At 31.5% G+C, this 21,008-nt stretch overlaps 1 protein-coding gene and 1 long non-coding RNA gene across 6 annotated transcripts in view; one reads left to right on the top strand and one right to left on the bottom strand.

Moving 5' to 3' along the window:
• LOC126759517 (serine/threonine-protein kinase tousled-like 2) overlaps positions 1–21,008 on the bottom strand; it is a 202,098-nt gene that overhangs the window by 28,304 nt on the left and 152,786 nt on the right. Inside the window, exons 1-2 of one of the 4 annotated variants that reach the window (XM_050474354.1) lie at positions 13,379–14,326; positions 5–606 (exon numbers count right to left, since the gene is read on the bottom strand). The exons of 2 other annotated variants lie outside the window; for them this stretch is intronic. The gene's annotated coding sequence lies outside the window, so the exon portion shown is untranslated. Of the gene's footprint in view, positions 1–4; positions 607–13,378; positions 14,327–21,008 lie in introns of those variants that run through there. One more of the 4 variants, XM_050474355.1, reaches the window with a different exon arrangement.
• Positions 9,680–12,387, top strand: LOC126759583 (uncharacterized). Of its 2 annotated transcripts, XR_007667025.1 has the most exons (3): positions 9,681–10,136; positions 10,214–10,423; positions 10,497–12,387. It is a non-coding gene; the product is annotated as an uncharacterized LOC126759583 (long non-coding RNA). The 2 variants fall into 2 exon arrangements; XR_007667024.1 differs by having other exon boundaries at positions 9,680–10,136; positions 10,214–12,387.

Genomic DNA, 21,008 nt, shown 5'->3' with positions numbered 1-21,008 from the left:
TCACTTTTTTGCATAATAATTAGCGCTTTTTCGGACGATGCACAAAGCCAAACATGTGTTAAACGCGAAAAATCAACTTGAAACGGTAAACGCAGGAGTAACTGACGCTTAGGCTCGTTGCTCTCCCACGAAGATTCTGTTGTCGTTGTTTGGTATGTTTTTTCACTAACTTAATTTACTTTTCCACTTCTGGCTGCGAAGTGTGAAACCAGATTAATACGCCTTGGTCCGTGTCGGATTTTGTCTTTTTCTTTGTTTGTTTCAGCGTTTTACTTTCTTTTCAATTGGTGTATGTTGCTTTATTGTTTTTTATCTACTGCTTTCTGTGGTAGTTTTTACACAACTGGCTGCTCACTTTTAATTTATAATTGTTATTTAGGTGCCACAAGCGAGTTTAATTTCATTGTTTGCACTTTTTATCTACAATAATTTTTTCGTTGTTCGTTGTAAATATGTTTGTTTGGTTTAATAAATATTTTAGCGCACTTGGCGTGTGAATGTATGCACTCGGCTTCAATGTATCGCAAGTTTTTCCCACATACATACATAAGTATGTATTTGTTATTTTTACTATACTTTCACCAGCTTTTAATGGAATTTCAATTGCTGTTATAATTAATAAATACGAATATGTGGACCGTTTAGTTGGTGCGTAGATGAAAAAAGTTCGCTAACTGTTATATATGTACATACATACATATGTATGTATATACAATACACATATTTGATATTTATGTAAATATATAAATATGTACATTTTATGACAACCAGGGTTGCAAATGTTTTAAAAATGATATTTGTTTTAATTTTTAAATTAATTGTTTTTGTAATTCCTAAAATCTTATTAAAAATAATTTTCAAATTTCTAACCCAAAAAAAAAATAAATTTTTAAATCGTAATAACAATGAAAAATGAAAATTTTAATAATTTTTATAAATAAAAATTCCTAAAAAAGTTTTGAATTTAAATTATTTGAAAAATATTTTATTTTTATTTTTTATTCCAATTATTAAATAAAAAATATTTTATAAATAATTAAAAAAAAATTAATTTTCAGCTTCTATTTACAATTTTTTGGTTATAATTTAAGTTTTGATTTTATTTTTATTTAGAAAATTATTTATTTATTTTATTTGCAAGACTATGAGCTTTGCAATTTAAAATTATTTTTTTTCATTTAGTTATAAATTTAGATGACATAAGTTTTTTTCATTAAAATAATTATAATTTTCAAATTTCTAATCTCAAATAAAAATAAATTTATAATCCCAAAAATCATATTAACAACGAAAACTGAAAATTTTAAACCTAAACTAAAGAAAAAATTTTTTATAATTAAAAATTAAAAAAAAAATTTTGAATTTATGTTATAAATAATGAAAATATCAAAATATTTTATCAACTTTTTAATTTTGGGATAAAAAATCAATTTTCCTTTCTTTTAATTTCAACATTTGATTTGAAAATTATTTTTCATTACTTTTTTGATTATCCAATTTTTAAATAAAAAAAATATTTTATCACTTTTAATTCTGATTATGGGACTGAAAATTAAATTTTTAATTACTAATTAAAATTGTTTGGGTATAAAAATTTTAAATATAATTTTTCCTTTCTTTTAATTTCAATTTTTGATTAAAATTTTTTTCTACAATTCTTTAAATAAAAAATATTTTATTAACTTTTTGATTCCGGGATAAAAATAAATAATTTTTTGACTTCTACAAATTTTTGGGTACAAATTTTGAAAAATAAATTTTCCTTTCTTTGAATGCCGGTATTTGATTTGAAAAGTATTTATTATTTGTTTTTTTTTTGTTACTCTAATTTTCAAAAAAAAAAAAATAAATTTTAACGAGTTTTTTAAATTTTTCAAACTAGGTTTTGATTTCGAAAAATTAAATTTTTTTAAGTTTAATTACAATTTTTGTGATAAAAAAATTAGTTATTTATTTTTAATTAAGAAATAAAAATCTGAAACTTTATTTTAATACCAAATAGAATTTGCAACTCTGATAACACTATAAAAAAATTATTAGAAAGTGTCTTTTTATATTATTATTATCATTTGTATAAAATTAATATTTATATATTTAATTTATAAATATCACACAGCTAAGTTATGTAAAAAATCTGCATTCACATTTATAAAAAAGATGTGAGCCAATGTATATAATAAAAATGAGTAAACACACTCTGCATCACTCCATTTACTTGACTTAATGAAAATTAAGTGGATTTAGATATTTGAACATTTTTATTTATTTAGTCATCTAAAACAACGGCAATAGCTAATAGAAGGGAGCACTCATTTAGGCAAATAAATACAGATATTCAAAAGTATGTACATATGTACGAAGTAACAGATTGAGTATATGTATATGTAAGTATAGATACTTAACTTTAAAAAATGTATCCTTGTATCTAAACAGTTATACATATTTACATATATGCTTTATCGGTACACATACAAACATATTTATATACATACATAAGTATGTAGAGAGAAAAAAATAGATGCAGTGGTAAATAAGGCGCAATTTACGGTGACAAGAAAATCCATATACCTGCATGCATAAATATGTATGTGTACATATACTTATAATGCGTAGCGAGATATGTACATATTCATTCAAACACACGTCCACTGATTTGTGCTGAATTACGCGATTGAATGCGTTTCAGAGATTTTTTCAGTTCACTTTTCGAATTATTTTCTATATATTATCTCGAGTCGTTGTTATTCTTGTTGGCTGCATTGTTTTTATATTCAATGAATACGTGCGTACAGATGTACAAACATTTGCAGCTACATATATACACGCTCAATTATATACATATTTACTTATATACATATGTATATACACGTATATCTGTAAAATCGCCTCGCGTTTTGTAGTTTTGAGAGTTTAGCCACTTTCCGAGCGAACGGAACAAAGAAACTGACGTAATCGTAAAATTGTTTGCTGATTTTATTTCACATTCCTACAACAAAGATGTGTATGTTGATTTGCAAATTATTTTTGTTAATCAATAAGTCTGCTACATAAACTTTTTTGCTTTTGTCAAGACTTGAGATGTTTCGACATACATACATATGTATGTACATACATATGGATTTTCAGTGAGGTGCATATCTTTTGGATGAAAGCAAAAGAAAGCCTATTGCAAAAACAGTCGAAAACAAGAAAAAAATATATAGTAATTACCATCAATCCTTTACAGAGGCATTTCCTCTAGCATAAAAGGGTATAAAAAGATTTTTATCCTGATTTTGATCATTCAGTTTGCATGGCAGCCATATGCTATAGTGATCCGATCTTAACAATTCTTTCAGAGGTTGTACCATTGCCTTGAATTATAATCCATTGCAAATTTCGTTAAAATATTTTGTCAAATAAAAGAGTTTTTCATATAAGGACTTGAACTTAATCGGTCATTTTGTATGGCAGTTATATGCTATAGTGATCCGATAACAACAATTCCGCTAAACGAGCAGCTTATTGGGGAGTAAATGACGTGTGTAAAATTTCAGATTGATAACTCAATAAATGAGGGACAATTAGTGCTACAAAAGTCGTGGCAAACTTAATACTACATAAGGATACCCAATTTAGATAATTAATGTATACATGTATGGTATATGTATGTACTCTACACCTTTACACATCGATTTTTTCAAATTTTGTTGTTGTTGTTCTTCGCCACAAAGTTGTGGCGCTTTGATTCACTTCAAAACACTATTGCGTGCCTGACATTTCCTTTGTCGCAACCACAAAACGAACGAAATTCATAAAAACACACTTCACCACACTACACTACACTACACTACACAGCAAACAGAAGCTACAACAATTATAAAAGCCAAACGTCGTTATTCAAAACGTAATAATGACTAAATGTCATTCAACCGATGTGAATGTGACACGTTTAGGCAGAGTCACAACAGCAACAAGCAACAAAAATAAGCAAAAATGAATCAATTACAAATTACAAACATTTTTTGTTTAATTTTTTGTTTCCATAAACTGCAGAAGTGAAGCAGAGTTTGACCGAAAATAAGGCGGTTATGGGCGAGTATGCACGCACACATCGCTTATTTATGGTGCTTGCACAATGAATGGAAGAGAGGTGGCAACGAAAAAAATAAGCAATAGCTAATAAAAAATTACGAAGATGTTAAAAAAGGAGATACGAACTATTTAATAATCATTTTTAAATTATTTTCTGCTATTTTTCTTAATTTTACTTATATTTTTTTCCTTAATTGTGACTTTAATTAATTTTTTTTAATTATTACTAATTTTGAAATATTTCAAACTGTTAATTGCTTTCTGATTTAAGAAATTAATACACTGAAAAATTAATTTTAGTTTTTTTAATTATGAAATATACAAGATATTATTTTTATTTACTTATTTTTTTTTATTTAGAAAATTATTTATTTTCTTTTACTTTATTTTTCTTTATAATAATTTATATATCAAAGTATTGTACATACATATTATTTATAAAATAATTATGTAAAAATATTAAAATTCTGTGTTATATACATACGTATTTCATTTTATATAGTATTAATGAAATTGTTTATTTATTTAATTTCATTTCAAAAACCAATAAGTTAGTTCAAAGATGTTAAAAAAATGCAAATATTGGAATAATGGTTTATAAATTGTTTTTTATTCTTCTATTTTTTAATTTTCTGAATTAATTTATATGTATTTTTAAATTTTTCTTAATTAATTTATATATATTTTTTCATTATTTGCGACTTTGATTCATTTTTTTATAATTATTATTATTTTTAAAATATTTCAATTTCTTAATTTAAGAAATAAATTTAAATTTTTTTAAATTATGAAATATTTTTTTTTTTTTTTTTTTTTGAAAATTATTTATTTAATTTTCCTTAATAATAATTTATATTTTAATTAATTATATTATTTTATTTGTTTTTTTTTTTTGTTTTTGTTTATAAAATAGTTATATAGTATTTATGTAATCAATTAATTTTATTTCAAAATCAATAATTTAGCTGTTTATTTATCTTGGTGCAATTCAGAGCTCACCTAGTGTAGCTTTTTTTAGAAGGGTCTATCAATCAATTTTTCAGAGTATGAAGCGAAAAAAACATTCGCATTTTTGACCTACCCTAATGTATGTATTACATATGGAATTACGTATTTATGTATTTATATTTTTGTTCTTTAATAATTTGTATATTTAAAATATATTTCAAAAATTAATAAATCAGCTAATTAGTTGTTGAAATACACAGAAGTAAATATGTGAACAGAAGCATACATAAAAGTATGGATTTTCGAAACTTTCGCTCATTTGAACTTCTAATTTATTTCTACTCAGCTAAATTTTAAATATAATATTTTATACTACACTAAATTGAAATGTTAACACATTGCAAAGCCAACCAGATTACTTAAATCTACATACATATCTACATAAGTATGTATGTACTATATATTATACAATAGAGACAGAAATATTTAATTACCCTAGTTGCTGTTGCTTGAGAAGAGAAACAGCGGCGTTGCGAAGTATAAAATAAATTCATATAAAATGTCAATATGTACAAACATTTATATTTGCTTACATATTTACGTATATTTACATATGTATATATACACATAGATGTGCATACTTATAAAATATATGCATGTATAATTATATAAATCAGCTAAAACAAAGCGTCGGATAGTTTTGTCCACATTAACACATATTAAACCGAAAGACGAGCGCAACTATCGATAACCGATAAACCAACAAGCAAACCATACCGAGTCACCAAACGACTGCCCGACCGACCTACAGCCCAACCAGCCCGTAGTCGACACACACCAAGAGCTAAAAGCTTAAACTTGACGTTGCTGCTGATAGCGAGACGCGTTAAATTGCGTCGTCGTTTATGCTTATGTCAAATGGCGAAGATGTGTCAGTGGGAGTTGTTGCACTGCCAAGGGAAGCGTGGGTTGTGGGTCGGGTAAGGAGCTTTTACAGTGCTAGGTGGAACAAATTTTATACACATTTGGGAATTATGAAACTGAATTAGGGGTCACTTTAGATAGCAAGAAATATTGCATCACTATTTTTAATTCATTATTAGATCTATATCTTTCTCAGATCGGAGTTGAAGTTTGATTATAAATACGAAAAGACTCTTTCCACTACCTAATACTTAATCTTAGAGATTTTAAAGGGGAGAAATTTTATTACTTCTTCCTCACACTCAAAATAAATTGAAAAAGTTGGGCCTTTTTTGAGTGTTCCAGAAAAAAATTTATCAATTCGCCGAGGAGAACCTATTAATAGTTCTATAGCAATTCTTGAGAAAATGTTTCCTTGACGAGATTGTGTCTATAAAATTAATATTTAACAAATATAGCTAAAATACAAGTAATATCACGCAAGATGTGTAGCAAACATGTCAATTTCTGATATTTGAAGAGGCTACATAATTTCATTTCCATTGTGTGTACACTTTTATTGCACGCCACTGTGCAAACTGGCTGGGGAAGTAACAGGACGTCGGAGGATGGTTAATGGCTTGTGCGAAATCGCAGGCGAGACATATTCCAGTTGAACGCGACATTGTCGGAGCATTGCTAGCAAACTTGTCGCCATGCGCCAACGACAACGGGTGTGGTATAGTACTGGAGGAGAAACTTCTTTGCTTTTAACTTCATTCTTCACCTACTTATGTACCTACTTAAAGATGTACATTCATATGTACATGCATACATAAGTACATACATGAGTAGCTGCTATCTTTATCTGTTCAATTCCATTTAGTAAGTTTATATGTCTGTCCGTGCAACGTGTGCCTATAATTGTCCTCTTTTTGCGCTCCAGCAGCGCGTCTCGTTGAGATTTATTTAGTGCTTTAGTCTGCGCGCCCGTCCGTCCGTCTGTCCGTCTTGTGAGCGCACTTGACAATCAGTTCGTACATGTTTTGACTGACTTTCTAACTAACCAAACGCCTATTTTTTCATTATTCTCGCTTACGCACAGTTTCTTTTGCCGCTCAGCTTCAGTAAATTTTCATATTCTCTTATTATTAGTGTATCTACACTTAATTCAGTTAGCCACTTAGTCAAACTGCCACTCAACAACGCGTTCCGGTTGAAACTCACCGCTAATTTCAATGATTGAAATCTATAGGCGAATCGTTTAATAGCCATATACGACGTGCTCGTATATAGCCGTAGGTATATTTATTAGCTTGTTTACAACAAGTTTACGCTCATCATACTTACTTGCATACATACATACATATGTATGTATGTACATACGTATGTGGTTATTATGACGAATATGCGGAGTATTAAAGCGTACGAACGAAATATGAGAGTACTGGGGCGAAAAAGCATAGGCGTTGAAAAAAATATTTTGTTTTTAGAATATGTCTTAACTTAAAAAATTATATTCATAACTCAAATATCCAACGTCGTGTATACAAAAATAACATTCTCTGTAAGATTTACCATATAGATAATTATCTCAACGATATCTTTCAAACTCCGGTAACTAGAAGAGGAAGAAAATACTTTTTCGACTACCTAATGATATCTTTCAAACTCTAGTTCTGTTGGATTTAACATTTTAAAATTATCTCAACCATATCATCAATCTAGTAGCTAGAAAATTACCGTTATGTTTCATTCTGAAAGAGTTTCCTAAATCGAAATGTTTAAGTATGCTAATCTTCATATTTGTAACTTTTGAGCTATGACATTTTTGTAATAAAGCAGCGAAATCAACGACCAATTAGACACCATGACTGATGGGATAATATTTTAATCTCATAAGAAAAGACATTAAAACCAAAAATTCAAATATATTTAGAATCCATAGCTTATAGAGCTTCCATTATATAAAAAAGATTATTTAAAGGGAATATTATTTTTCAAAAAAACGAGAAAAGTCTTTAAACTTCGGCTGCACCGAAACTATAATACCCTTCACCAGTACATTTCTCAAGCATAGAAGGGGTCAAAAATTCTTTATCTTGCTGTTGGACGGTCAATTTGTATGACAGCTACATATACTATATGTATGTATCGCGTAAAAATGGTTAGTTTTCCAATATTAACTGACGAATAATATAAAAAATATCGAAAAAAATATACGCGCAAAAAAATATGAAAGTTTCAAATTTCCGACTTATGTTTATTCATTCATAACAAAATAAAAAATACAAAACAAAAACCATATGTATATAAAGAAGAAAATCATTAATCACTGCATAGTAGTCCGATCTGATCAATATCTTCGAATATTGTGGTATTGTCTTGGATAATAATTTATGACAATTTTTTGAAGATATTTTGTCAACTAAAAAGATTAATACATACAAGGACATGATTCCGATCGCTCAGTTTATATGACAGCTGCATCGAATGGTGGTTTGAATTATCCGACGTTTCCTTTTGGGTATTACAAACTTCGTGGCAAACTTACAATAACACCTACAATATATACCTGTTTGGGGTATATGTAGATCTTACGAAATTACAAGCAGTTCAATTTTTCAAAGTTTGAGCTGAGAATGCAGTTTTCCTCGAAAGTTTTTCAATCCTAACTACTGATTTAAATGATTATTAAAGCGGAAAATTCAAGTCTTAAAAAGGTCTACATATATTTCCGTTTGTTAATAGGAGCATTAACATTAAAATCCAATTGATAGCGCTCCGGATGATTGTGGCTGGATCTCGCTTCAAAACATCCTCAAGCCAGACCCATTTTCTTTCGAGTCTTTTTATCAGAAAATGCTGCAAATATTGCGATAGCATCGGTGTGTGAAAACCTGCAGCTTTTAAATGTCAGAGGCTACGAGATTCCAGGTTGAAGATATACAGTGTCGGAGAAAACATATTGGACTCATACCTAAGAATTACATTATCACCTCCTATGCTCGCAATATAATTATAAGCTTACGAAGTGCAGAAATCAGTTGTTACTACTGAATAAGGACTATTTTTTTGCTGTTATAACAATATCTTCGATACGGAACAGTACTGTACGATACTCTTCTTCATTGGAATTATAATCGTTACTGAAGAAAATGTTGTTTGAATGATGAGTTTGTTTCTTGAAGCCTCGAACTCTTGAAGATCTCAAAGAGAACAAGCCTCGAAAATGCAAAACCGAAAATGCCGAATGCAAAAAGTCAACCTTTGATATCTTCAAACTCCCGTTTTGATCTTATATTCGATTAAGAAAGATCTAAAGAAGTATGGTGAACTAATAAAACTTGGAAACAAATAATGGTGATAATGTTAGACAACACTTCGCTCAGATTTAAAAAAAAGGACTTTTTTGGTCAAATGACAGCTTAGAGCTGACGTTTGCTTTACTCGAAAACCTTATAGAAAGTGCTAAATTAACTGAAGTGTGTACTCGATTTGCCTATCTCGCTTCGTGTACTATATAAAAAAAAAAGTAGAAAACGTTTAATAGAAAATTAAAATATATTTACAAAAATCGATTTAGTAATAGCAAACAAAATAAAGCAAATAATACTGCTTATTTTAGCATAATGATTACCTAATTAATTAATTCAAATATTTGCATAGTAAACTCACGATTACAACAAAAAGAAAAATTACCGCGAAAAATTGAGAGAGGACAGTTAATAAACATATTTAGTTAAGTCGATGAATCAAAACTTAACGATTTTCAGATAAAAACGAGTCGTCGAGGCTTCATAAGTTACACACCATAATAACGGAAGAGTATGACAAACGAAAACATAATAGAACAAATTGAAATCAAATCGAAGACTATATAGTGTGGGTAGTGAGAAAAATCAAAAGAACGAAAGGGTATAAAATATGCAGAATAAATATAAACTAAGAGTAAAAGTAGAAGAAAACTGTCGAGATTAAACGATGGTGTACAGCAAATTGGTGCAAATGTTTGTATGTACATATGTATAAAGCGTACATTTTTATATACATATTTATGTATGTATATAGTACAAATATATGGCTGTACAAGGCATATAGCGCGTAGTACATAGAGATAACCTGAGTGCTAAGAACAGATGGAGTAGGCAAAGGGGGCTCTTGCAGGCACAGCAGCAGTACTTGAAAATATGCGCGCATGTATTTATGAGGTAAGATGGAATACATACGAATAGCAACACGCAAAAAAAAAATATTATAATAAAAAATTCAATCGACCGAACAACAGGCCAACCAACCGACTGTCAGGCAAATGAAAAGGCGTTGTGCGAAGGCAGGAGGGGGACGACAAACCACATCGTTGGCAGGACGGGAGCGGTGGGCGAAGCAAAACAAAAAAAGCCAAGCAACAACAGTAACAACTAGCGGAGGCAGCGAGAGTGGGGAAACGTAAGGCGTGGAGCAGGGCAAAAGTGGGAGCAAGTGAATTGCGGAACTGGTGAGTAGTAGAGTGGAGCAAAGCAAAAAAAAATCAACACACAAAAAAAATGTATAAAATAAAATGGAAATAGAATGGCAAAAAATCACATTGGAAGGCAAGGTGGTAGCCGGGTATGCGGTGGATGCTTGATGGCAGTTAAAAGCGTTGGAGCGGTAGAGCAGCAGTTGAGCGCTAAAACAAACACACATACATACTTGCATAGCTTGTAGACGCGTTAATAAAATATATACGAGAGGAAGGAGTATATTGTATGTATGTACAGTATGTATGTGTATTTCTATATACATATGTATGCTTGTATATATTTATGTCGATTTGTAGTAGGCATGAACGCAAAAATTGTGTGATGCGACCGAAAGCGAGCAAAAATGAAATAAAGTAACAGGAAAAAATCATATCACAAACAGCAATCAACCAACCGAACAGTCAGTGGACAGTCTTAAAACAAAATCAAGTACGGAAAAAATAATAAAAATTCATACGAGTGCCAATCGCTGGCAAATGTATCCACTTGCATGCATACTACATGCATACATACCTACACACATACCAACGAGTAAAAATGTATCGCTTTGCACCGAATGGGGCGAGTATGCAGCCGAGAGGGTGTGCAAGGAGAGGCAAAAAAAAAAAAAAACGAAACGAAACGAAACAAAAAGACATCTGCAAACAGCACTTGGCACTCAGTGCAAAACATTAAATTGCATGGGAGTAGAGCAGAGAGCAGTGCAGCGGGCTACCGATATTAGAGTCGCTCGGCAATTTGGTGGTCCGAGAGTATAAGAATGAGAGCGCATACATATGCTGTGCAGAGGAAGCATTTGCGAAAAGTACAAAAAAAAAGTATTAGCAACAACAACAACAATAATAAGCGCAAATAGTGTTCAACGGGCGTTGCTATTTCAAGAGGTTGCAGAGGGCTAAGTGGTCGCGGGTTGTATGAGGCGGTGTATTTTAATTGTGTTGTACTCATATTTACATATATACATACATATGTACATGCCTAAGATGCGATTGTGTGTATACATGAATTCGAAAACTTTGCCACGGTACATGGAAAGTATTTAAAAAAAGCCACATTTTCTTAAAGCGTTTCAAATGTTTAATTAGGTATGTACATATGTATATATGTATGTATGTTTGTTGATATCTTTGCTTTAGTTTTTTTATGTTTTTTTATTTTTAACGTTTCTCTTCGAGTAGTTGGAGAAAATGAGACAAAAGTTGCTTAGCCAGGATTGCATTTTAATATGCACGAGTAAATATGTAAATACATACATACATACGTACTTACATATATGCACTTCTACATACTTATGTACATATGTACATTATTTTCAAATTCAATTTATTTATTGCAGCTTATTTAGTTTTTCACACTAAGGTGCGAAGATTTATCGGCTAAGGCGATTTAACTTAATAATTATACCGACTATATTCTTCAATTATGTTTTTTTGTATACATATGCATAGAATAATATGTAGAAATATGGCCCTAAAAGCATTTCTCGCGTTATTAAACGTTTTAAAAAAGATGTGCGTATTGACTGGCAGAAAGGTTCTGGTAAAAAGGGGCCACATGATCGTGAGAAGGCGAAGAACGTTGTGACCATTCTCAAGAAAGACCCAAAGAAATTTCTTGTGTGGCAGGCCGTTACGTCGGGCACAATCAACAGCGAGATATATGAGAAGAAAGGTTTACAAAAGAACTTGCTTCCATTCCTAAGCCAACATGAAATGTCCACGTTTTTTTGGCCTGACCTCGCTTCATGTCACTTTAGCAAAACAGCCTTAGAGTGGTTCCAACGGAATAAGGGATTTTAGTACCTAGAGAAGCGAATCCAACTAACTATCCAGAATTATGGCCGATTGAGAGATATACTGTGTTTTAGTAAAAAAGGAGATGAAGGCAACAAAAAAAAGTGACTAAAGACCTTCAAGATTAAAAAAAAAATTGGTTTTCAGCAGCTATGAGAGTATCGGACAATACCATAAAAGCACTAATGGACAGGGTTCCGGAAAAAAATAAAAAAATATTAATAATACATAATTTTAATAAAATATTTTAGTTTATAAAAATCGGATTACTGGTTTTAAAGTTTTTTTCATTATTGTAACGGACAATTTTATTCGACGCAGTCCTTAAAAGTCAATGGCGTCCGCAGACACCCATTGTATCATCTGTCATATCGATTTTACACCTTTTGATTAATTTGCAGTAATGAGAATTTAATAATTTATTAAAAAATTCAAAACCTTTCTAGTTGAAAAAAAAATTATTATTGTATAAGGGGTGTGTTAATTTCTAATCTAACTAATCTAACCATGTTCCAATACCATACAAATTTTTTTTCATTAAAATTTATTTGTTTGAACGTTCAAGCTTGAAATTTTAGTAAGTTAAATAGCATATCAAAAAATTACAATAAAAAAATCTTATTATTTTCGCATCTATTTTATTGCACAACACTGTAGCTGCTATTATTAGGAAAATGTTTAAATAATTTCTGAATTTTGGTACATTCGTTATTATCTAATGGGCAAGTGACATGATCGATGTGTTGTATTAGTATTTTAAGGCAAATCGTGTATAATCCGTTATAATTTTTCAATTTCTCGAACAATTTCAATATACGTATAATCTAACTAGCAAATCAACTAGAATACTCACAGTGACACTCATATTTAACTCACTCACTGATATTTAAATTTAAGCTGATTAATACTAATTTCTGTGTGTAAGTATACATATACATATGTATGTATGTATGTATGTACATATGTATGTATGTATATAAGAAAGTAAGTTTGTGTGATCTATCTAAGCGTTTTATTTGCATTTTTAATTTTTATTCTCTGCTCTTTTACTACACTGTATTCTACATTTTGTTAATGTTGTTGTTTTATTATTATAAGAAAACGTTTCTGGCATTTAACTGTCAACACTTTTACCTTTTTCACTTATTTTGAAAATGTAGTTTTATTCAATTTACTTTTGTGTTTTTGCATTTATAGCTCGTGAAACACTTTGTTGCGATAACTGCGCCACTATTATCTGTGTGTTTTTGCACTTTTTCATACGCTTTGATTTTTTTACTAAAATTTGTTATCTTTTATTTTATGGTTTTTATATTATTTATTTCGTTATCTTTATTTTTTTTTTTACTTTTATTTTTAAATTTTTATTTTTACTTTTATTTCCGTTTTCGTTGTGTTTTTAATTTTTTCACCAACTATTCACTCCAACTAACAATGCTCGGCTAAACGAGTCAATGTACAAACATATTTATTTATTTTTTATTTTAATGTATTTAATTATATACACATGCACAAACGTATAGAGTATTTTCGCACTGTCTTGATTTAAGTATTTTTGCGTTGCTTTCCGACATTTATGCACAAAAATCACTGTACACCAACATTTCCATGTACATACACAAGTGGGTTGTATGCTTGCTTGCATGTAAGTATGTAGGCAGGTAAGTATGTCTGTGGATTTTACTTTGCTGCTATACGGCGGCTACTGTTATGCTGCTGCTGCTCGCTGGCGCTTGGTTGTGTGTTGTGGAGGAGAATCGCGTGGTACTACTCGCAGATACATTATTATTGTAGCGCACGCGAATTGAGACTAAAAAGTCGAAGAGAGATGTGATTTTGTGTAAGCACGGCAACAGAAAGCCCAAAACGCATTGGCAGCAGCGCGACCGTGGCATAGCGAGTCGCATTGTGAGCGCTGACGTTGTCGTTGACGTCGCAGTGAACTGTGTGTGCGCGCGCTAAGCCCATAACAGCAAAGCCAATTGCAAAACTAAAGGTGAAATAATAGCAACAACAAAAAACACAACAACAACGGCAAGAAATACAACAAAAATCAAAACAGTGGCAGCAGAACAACAGGAACCAAATGGAATGGCCAAAGTGGAAATGATATGAGACGACGACGATGCGGCAATGCGACGGACGACAGACAGAAGACGACGACGACGACGACGACGAACGACGCTTAGCGGACGTTGTACGATATATGTAGATATGTATGCGATACGATAACGAAGCAAAGTCTCGTCGACGATGATGACTACGCCGACAACAGCAACGACGACAGCGACAGCGACAACGAAACGGTTAAAAGCCACACAAGAACCAGAAGTTCAGCAAAAGCAACTACAGAATTGTATAATTGGGATTTGAATTACTAGCAGCAGTTCGGCAACCAACAAAACCGCAACGGCATTAAACAGCAAAGGTTGTATAGCGTTCGGCGTTCAGCGTTGGCGGTGCGGCCGTGTATGTTTGTGTACGCCGCTGTGCTTTCAATCGCTACAAATTAAACTAAACGATAGCGTGAAAATATCGTGTTGTTGAAAAGTAATTGTTCTCATTTATTTATGCATTCATTTGGCATATGATTTATTATTGAGATATTTTCTAAAAATTAATTACTAAATAGTTTTTGAGAATTTTGAGAGGTGTTTTTATAACTTGAATAGGGTATATTAAGTTTGCAACGAAGTTTGTAATGACTAGATGGAAACGTCGAAGACACTATATACTTACACATACATATATGTACATATGTATAGGGTATTTATATACATACATACTTATATAAACGAACAGCGTGACAAGCTGCTTCCATTTAACTATATTTGACTTTCCCTCTGTATATTCGTCAACTTAGCCCTAATTTTTTGAGATAACAATCTGTAATTTTGCACACCTGCTTTTTTCCCAACAAGCAGCTAATTAGTGGAACCGTCAATATTGAATATCTAGGCATATACAGTAGCTGCCATGCAAGCTGACCGCTCAAAATCAACTTTTTGTATGGAAAACTTTTTTATATGACATATTATCCTTACGAAATTTGATATAGAATGTTGTTCAAAAACGCGCTATAATTTCCGAAAAAATCGTTTAGATCGGATCACTATAGTGTAGAGCTACCATACGAACTATTCAATCCAAATCAAGTTTTTGTGCGGAGAACTTTTTATTATACGATATATCTTTACCAAATTTGGTATAGAATATTATTCAAGATAACGCTACACTCTCTAAGCGTATTGTTCGAATCGGACTACCATAGCATATAGCTGCCATACAAAATGACTAATCAAAACCAAGTTCTTGTAGGGAAAACTTCTTTAATTGACGAGATATCTTCATGAATTTTGGCACAAAATAATATTTAAGACAATGCTACAATATCTGAATAAATCGTTCAGTTCGGTTCACTATAGCATACAGCTGTCATACAAACTGACCGATCAAAATTAAGTTCTTGTGGAGAAAACTTTTTTATTTGAAAATATATCTTAACGAAATTTAGCACAGATTATTGCTTAAAACAAAGCTACATCCTCCGAGCATTTTGTACAGATCGGATAACTATAGCATGTAGCTGCCATAAAACTGACGAATCATAATTATCTTGTTTGATTTTTATATAACCTGCTATGTAGTAAAAAGTGGTCCGTGAAGTGTACTATAGCTGCCTTAAAACTGAAATAATTTTTTTTTTGTTCTTATATGTATATTTTTGGAACACCATGGCGTATACGCAACCAATAAGCAATTTAATTTAAGCTTCAATATTGTGACTTTGTTATGACTTTAATTGAATATACTCTGTGAAATAAATATTTTTCAAGCACCTTTGTATATAGTAACTAATGGCTTGTTTTAAATATAAAAAAGATATAGGCATACTCGACCATAAGTCAAGTGCGGCTGCAATTAAGCGGAGTACCTACTTAATGTACATATTCTGCCTGTCGCATGAAAACATTCGAAGTAACGTTAGAAAGTATCACGGAATAATATACTCATAGACTCAGTGTTTTAGAACACAAATGAAGTCAGCAAAGTACAGAAGAAATAAAAATTTGCAAAAATTTACATATGTCGGAACATACAGATGTACATATGTACATACGTACATACAATTTATATACACATATTTATATATATACATACAAGTATGTTTGTGAATTGACTACAATGCGATAGGTTATAGTACGGCCGGAGGCGGAGGTAGCACAAAGCCGAGACAAAGCGAAGCGAATAAACGAGCTGTCAGAGCTTTAAGCACCGATTGTCGTTATGGTTGACGTTAGCAAGAGCTAGTGATTATTGTTGTTTTTGCTAATGTATTTTTTTTATTATTATGATTGTCAAAGCCGTTACCATTTGGTTGCCAACCAAACACAGCTAATAAACAACCCATCAAACGTACAAACATACAAACAGACAGATCCACCTAACTAAACTTTGTTCATATACATACGTGTATTTGTTTATAAGATTATGCATATGTATGTATATGTAGCAGTTTCCATTTATAGGTACATACGTAAGTCACGTGAACAAACGCTCATACTTATATATTTTGCATGTATGAATGTATTTATGTATAAGTTTATGTGTATCTAAGTTAATGTTTGTGGGCTGTATGCGTGTCTGCTGTGCGTAAATCGAAGAAAAATAACATAACTTATGGGCATCTATGCTTGCTAAGCTCATTTATAATGCCGCGTTATAAATATGTGTGTATATACAGTGAAAGCTCGATGGACAATCTAATTAGCGGACATCTTTTATATGTAAAGTGGTTATATTTTTTTGAACGCAAAACTTTTTTGAAAAGTAATTTTCACGTCAAGTTATTTTAAATTTAAATGTAATTATTTGAGACACACCGTTTAGATGGCAAAAAAATAAGATGGGGTTCATTTATGAAAGCTTTCACGGTATATACATACATACATATTTCTGTGATAGTTTTCAAGTGTTCAAGGTTAAGGTATTAATATATCTATGTAGTATAACTACTCAGGTGATATTCCTTATAACATCAAGAATAAATGCATAAAGCATTTTATTTTGGAAGCACCGTTAATCGTTAAACAGTTTGTAATGACACTTATTATTTAGACGAAGAAATATAGTCCGATCAGAGTGATTAGTCTTCCCTGGTGAGATTGAGTTCGCTGCATTGAAAATAATACTTGTCAAATTTCATGAAAAACTGAATTTCTATATCAAAAAAAAAAAAGTATTTATACACGGAACTTTATTTTGGTTGAAAAGTTTTTTTTGTATGGCAGCTAAAAATATAAAAAAATGGTCCAATCTGAACAATTTTTTCGCATATGGTAGCACTGCCTTGGACAATAAAATATTCCAGATATCATGAAGATATTTTGTCAAAAAAATAATTTTTTCATACAAGAACTTTGTTTGATTAAAAGTTTGGATGTTTCCAATAGTACATGAAAAGAAAATTACAAATAGTGGTTTTAAAAACCGATGAACAATTTTTCCATTTCGCCTACAAAAAAGGACTAGCGTTTGGACAACAATACCAAATATGAAATTTGATCATAGATATTTATCTTAATAAAAAAGTTAAAATACAAGTACTAGTTTTTGATCGATCCGTTTGCATAGCAGCTGTATGTTGTAGTAGTCCGATGTGAACAATTTGCTTCGATGGACGAAGATTGTAGTAATGCCGTGGACAATAATACATGCCAAATTTCACGTTTATCTTGTCAAATAAAAAACGTTTTCTTTTTTGAAACAAAGAAAAACTTGACTTTGATCGGATTTAAATCCAATTAAGCATTTGTGGTTAATCTTTGATTCAAAAATACCAAAAAGCAGCCGTACAAATAATAATTATGAGACGTAACTTGACATTATTTCAATGAAAATTCAATCTCAGAATAAAAAAGGCAATATTTAAATTTACTTTCAAACGGATTTTTTCAAAATTTATACTTTCATTTGACCACTTTTATATAAGAGTCCCTTTTTTAAAGTGGAACAAATTTTTTTCCTTTCTATTCTGGAAAAATTTTTTTTAATATATAATTTGTTACTTAAATATTTATGTTAATGTATATAAATGTATGAATTATTAGTTGTTTATTTTAATAAAACCAAATTTCATTTGATGCCTAGATATCTTACTAGTCAATTAAAAAATAATACTTGTCAAATTTCATGAAGATATCTTGTCAAAAAAAAAAGTTTTCCATACAACTTGACCTGATATTGATCAAGTCTGTTCAGGGTATAAATATAGTAATATATTGATATAATGATTCCAGCAACTAAGAAAAGCTAAACAAATATACACAAGTAATGATACATACAAACATACCTACATACATATGTATGTACATACATATACTCGCATAAACAAGTGGCAGGACAGTTAAATCGCCGCAATTACACAAGTAACGAATGTAAATTTAATATGAGAAAGCGATGAGGCAACTAGAAGAAGCGGCGAAATATGGTGTAAAACTAAAGCTTGACTGCTGCAAAAAAAGATAATTCAATAAAACCAATCTGACAGGGATAACAGTCGACAACAAAATGCCCACAAAACGTCAAATACAAACACACAGAGCAATGTATGTATGTATGTGAATATATGCATTGCCAGCGGCTACAAACGACTGCTTAGACCGTCTGACGTGCAGACGCACAGACAGTCCGGCAGCTAGTTAGCCAAACAGGCGACTCGACTGCGGCGCTCCACTCATCCAACTCCACCAGCCTTGCTCACACATTACACCCGTGGCTTAATGGAGCGCTAAAGTGTGAGGCTGTTGGTGCGGACATAAAAATGGTGTAGATACCGTGAAGTGGATGACGCCGTTGTCGTTGTCACCGCTGCCGCAATCATACACTGGGTACAACAACTACAACAACACCGAAAGCAACGCGACGCAGCTGGCAAGAGTGAGAACAACCGTCGTCGTCCATAATGGAAAACAAAACGGCGAATGAATATAAGAAATACATACAAAGTAGAAAATGGCATTCGCACTCGCACAATTATTATACAAAGCTGATGATGATGAATACAAAGTTACACAAACAAACAAACATACAAACAAATACCTGCAAATATACATATATATGTACATACTAAACATACCTACAAGTATAAAAACAAATATTAAGGCATATGGAAAAATATAGTTTTGTATCAGCTAAATGAGTCTATTTGCCCGACTAACTGACAGACATTCACTTGTTCGGCGGGCAGTCGTGCAAGGCGCCTGACCACCAATGTGTTACTTAGAGAAAGAAAACAACGCACATACGTACATACATACATTAGTACATATATAAATAAAGTTGTATGTATGTATTGTGCACATATCATAAATATGAATAAACAAATGCGCACATACCACACATACATACTAACAAATTAAAATATATATGCAAATACATACATACACACATAAATAAATGTATAGAGCTACTCGGCTTGTAGATATTTCTTTCAACTCACCGTCACCTCCACGCCAACCACACAATTTGTACTTTAGCAGTAAGAAAAAAAAAACAACAACAACCATAAAAAATCCACCAAACGAGAAATGTGTATACTACATATTAGAGAAAAAAGGCTGGAAAAATCAAGTCACATTCCAATATGGCGTTGGTTTTGCATTTTTCGCTTAATTTTCGTTGACTTTCGCCCGTCGCGCTATCTTCTTTATGCCCAATGTTAGCGGCTATTTTGCTGTAAATTCTATTTCGCCACGTTGCAAATCATCGGCTTGCATTGTACTAGTTCATATGCGCATACATACATACAAATATATAATAATTGCAAAAAAAAGTAGAGGAGAAAAACTGTGTTGTCACAAATTTATTTGTGCACGGCTTTTCATACTTATATTCTTACGATATGTCCGTCTAAAAATAGTTTCATCAAAATTATATCATTTCAAGTATTCTGTGGGTGATGAAGTCAACTCAAATGCTGTCGTTTAGTTCAGGTTGTGCTGGCTGCCGTTAATCTAAGGTACATTTTGTTTAGTGGGTCGAAAGCCAAGTATTTGAGTTAAACCTTGGTATAGTCCTATCATGAAGTAATGAGGTCAATTTGACAAATCTTCTCAAGGTTTCTGCTTATAATACTTTGATGATGAGACACTTTTTTGGGTAGAACAATCCTTTATCATTGAAATATCGATTGAGTTCATCAAGATTTCCAACCCTAATTCTTTCAAATAAGGGCCTGAATAGGAATCCAAGGTCTTAATGTCAATTAGTGGACAGAAAATGTTAGATGTCATTAAATGTTACAGTCAGTTAAATACTTCATCGAGGGAATAGAAAAAGTCCTAGCCGATATGTTCATAAACAAACCTACGTTTTATACTAGAAAGCGTTGTATTTCACCTTTTTGCTGAAGTGGCCAAAATGACATCAGATTAGAGTGTAAAAAATCAATAAATGTGGTACACCGAAACTTCCTGCTACCGGAGATTTGAATTCTTAGTGAAACCCAAATAAGTGGGAATCCAAAGCTTTTCCTCAAGGAGAAAAAAAATAGTTATTTCTACATAGGAATACAGGCAATGATCGAAGGACTTCTTCTTTATTGGCGTAGACACCGCTTATGCGGTTATAGCCGAGTTTTCAACTATGGAAACATGTGCAGGAGGTCAAGCAAGTGGGGAAAGTTTGCTGAGCACCATTCACTTCGGAGTGACCAGAAACGATTCTTTTACATATGGCTCAAGCAGCTCAAGACTTCCGGGCT

The sequence above is a fragment of the Bactrocera neohumeralis genome, chromosome 5, assembly GCF_024586455.1.
Source record: "Bactrocera neohumeralis isolate Rockhampton chromosome 5, APGP_CSIRO_Bneo_wtdbg2-racon-allhic-juicebox.fasta_v2, whole genome shotgun sequence".
Taxonomy (NCBI): domain Eukaryota; kingdom Metazoa; phylum Arthropoda; class Insecta; order Diptera; family Tephritidae; genus Bactrocera; species Bactrocera neohumeralis.
The sequence above is the reverse complement of the archived record's forward strand: the minus strand, read 5'-3'. Positions and strand labels throughout refer to the sequence as shown.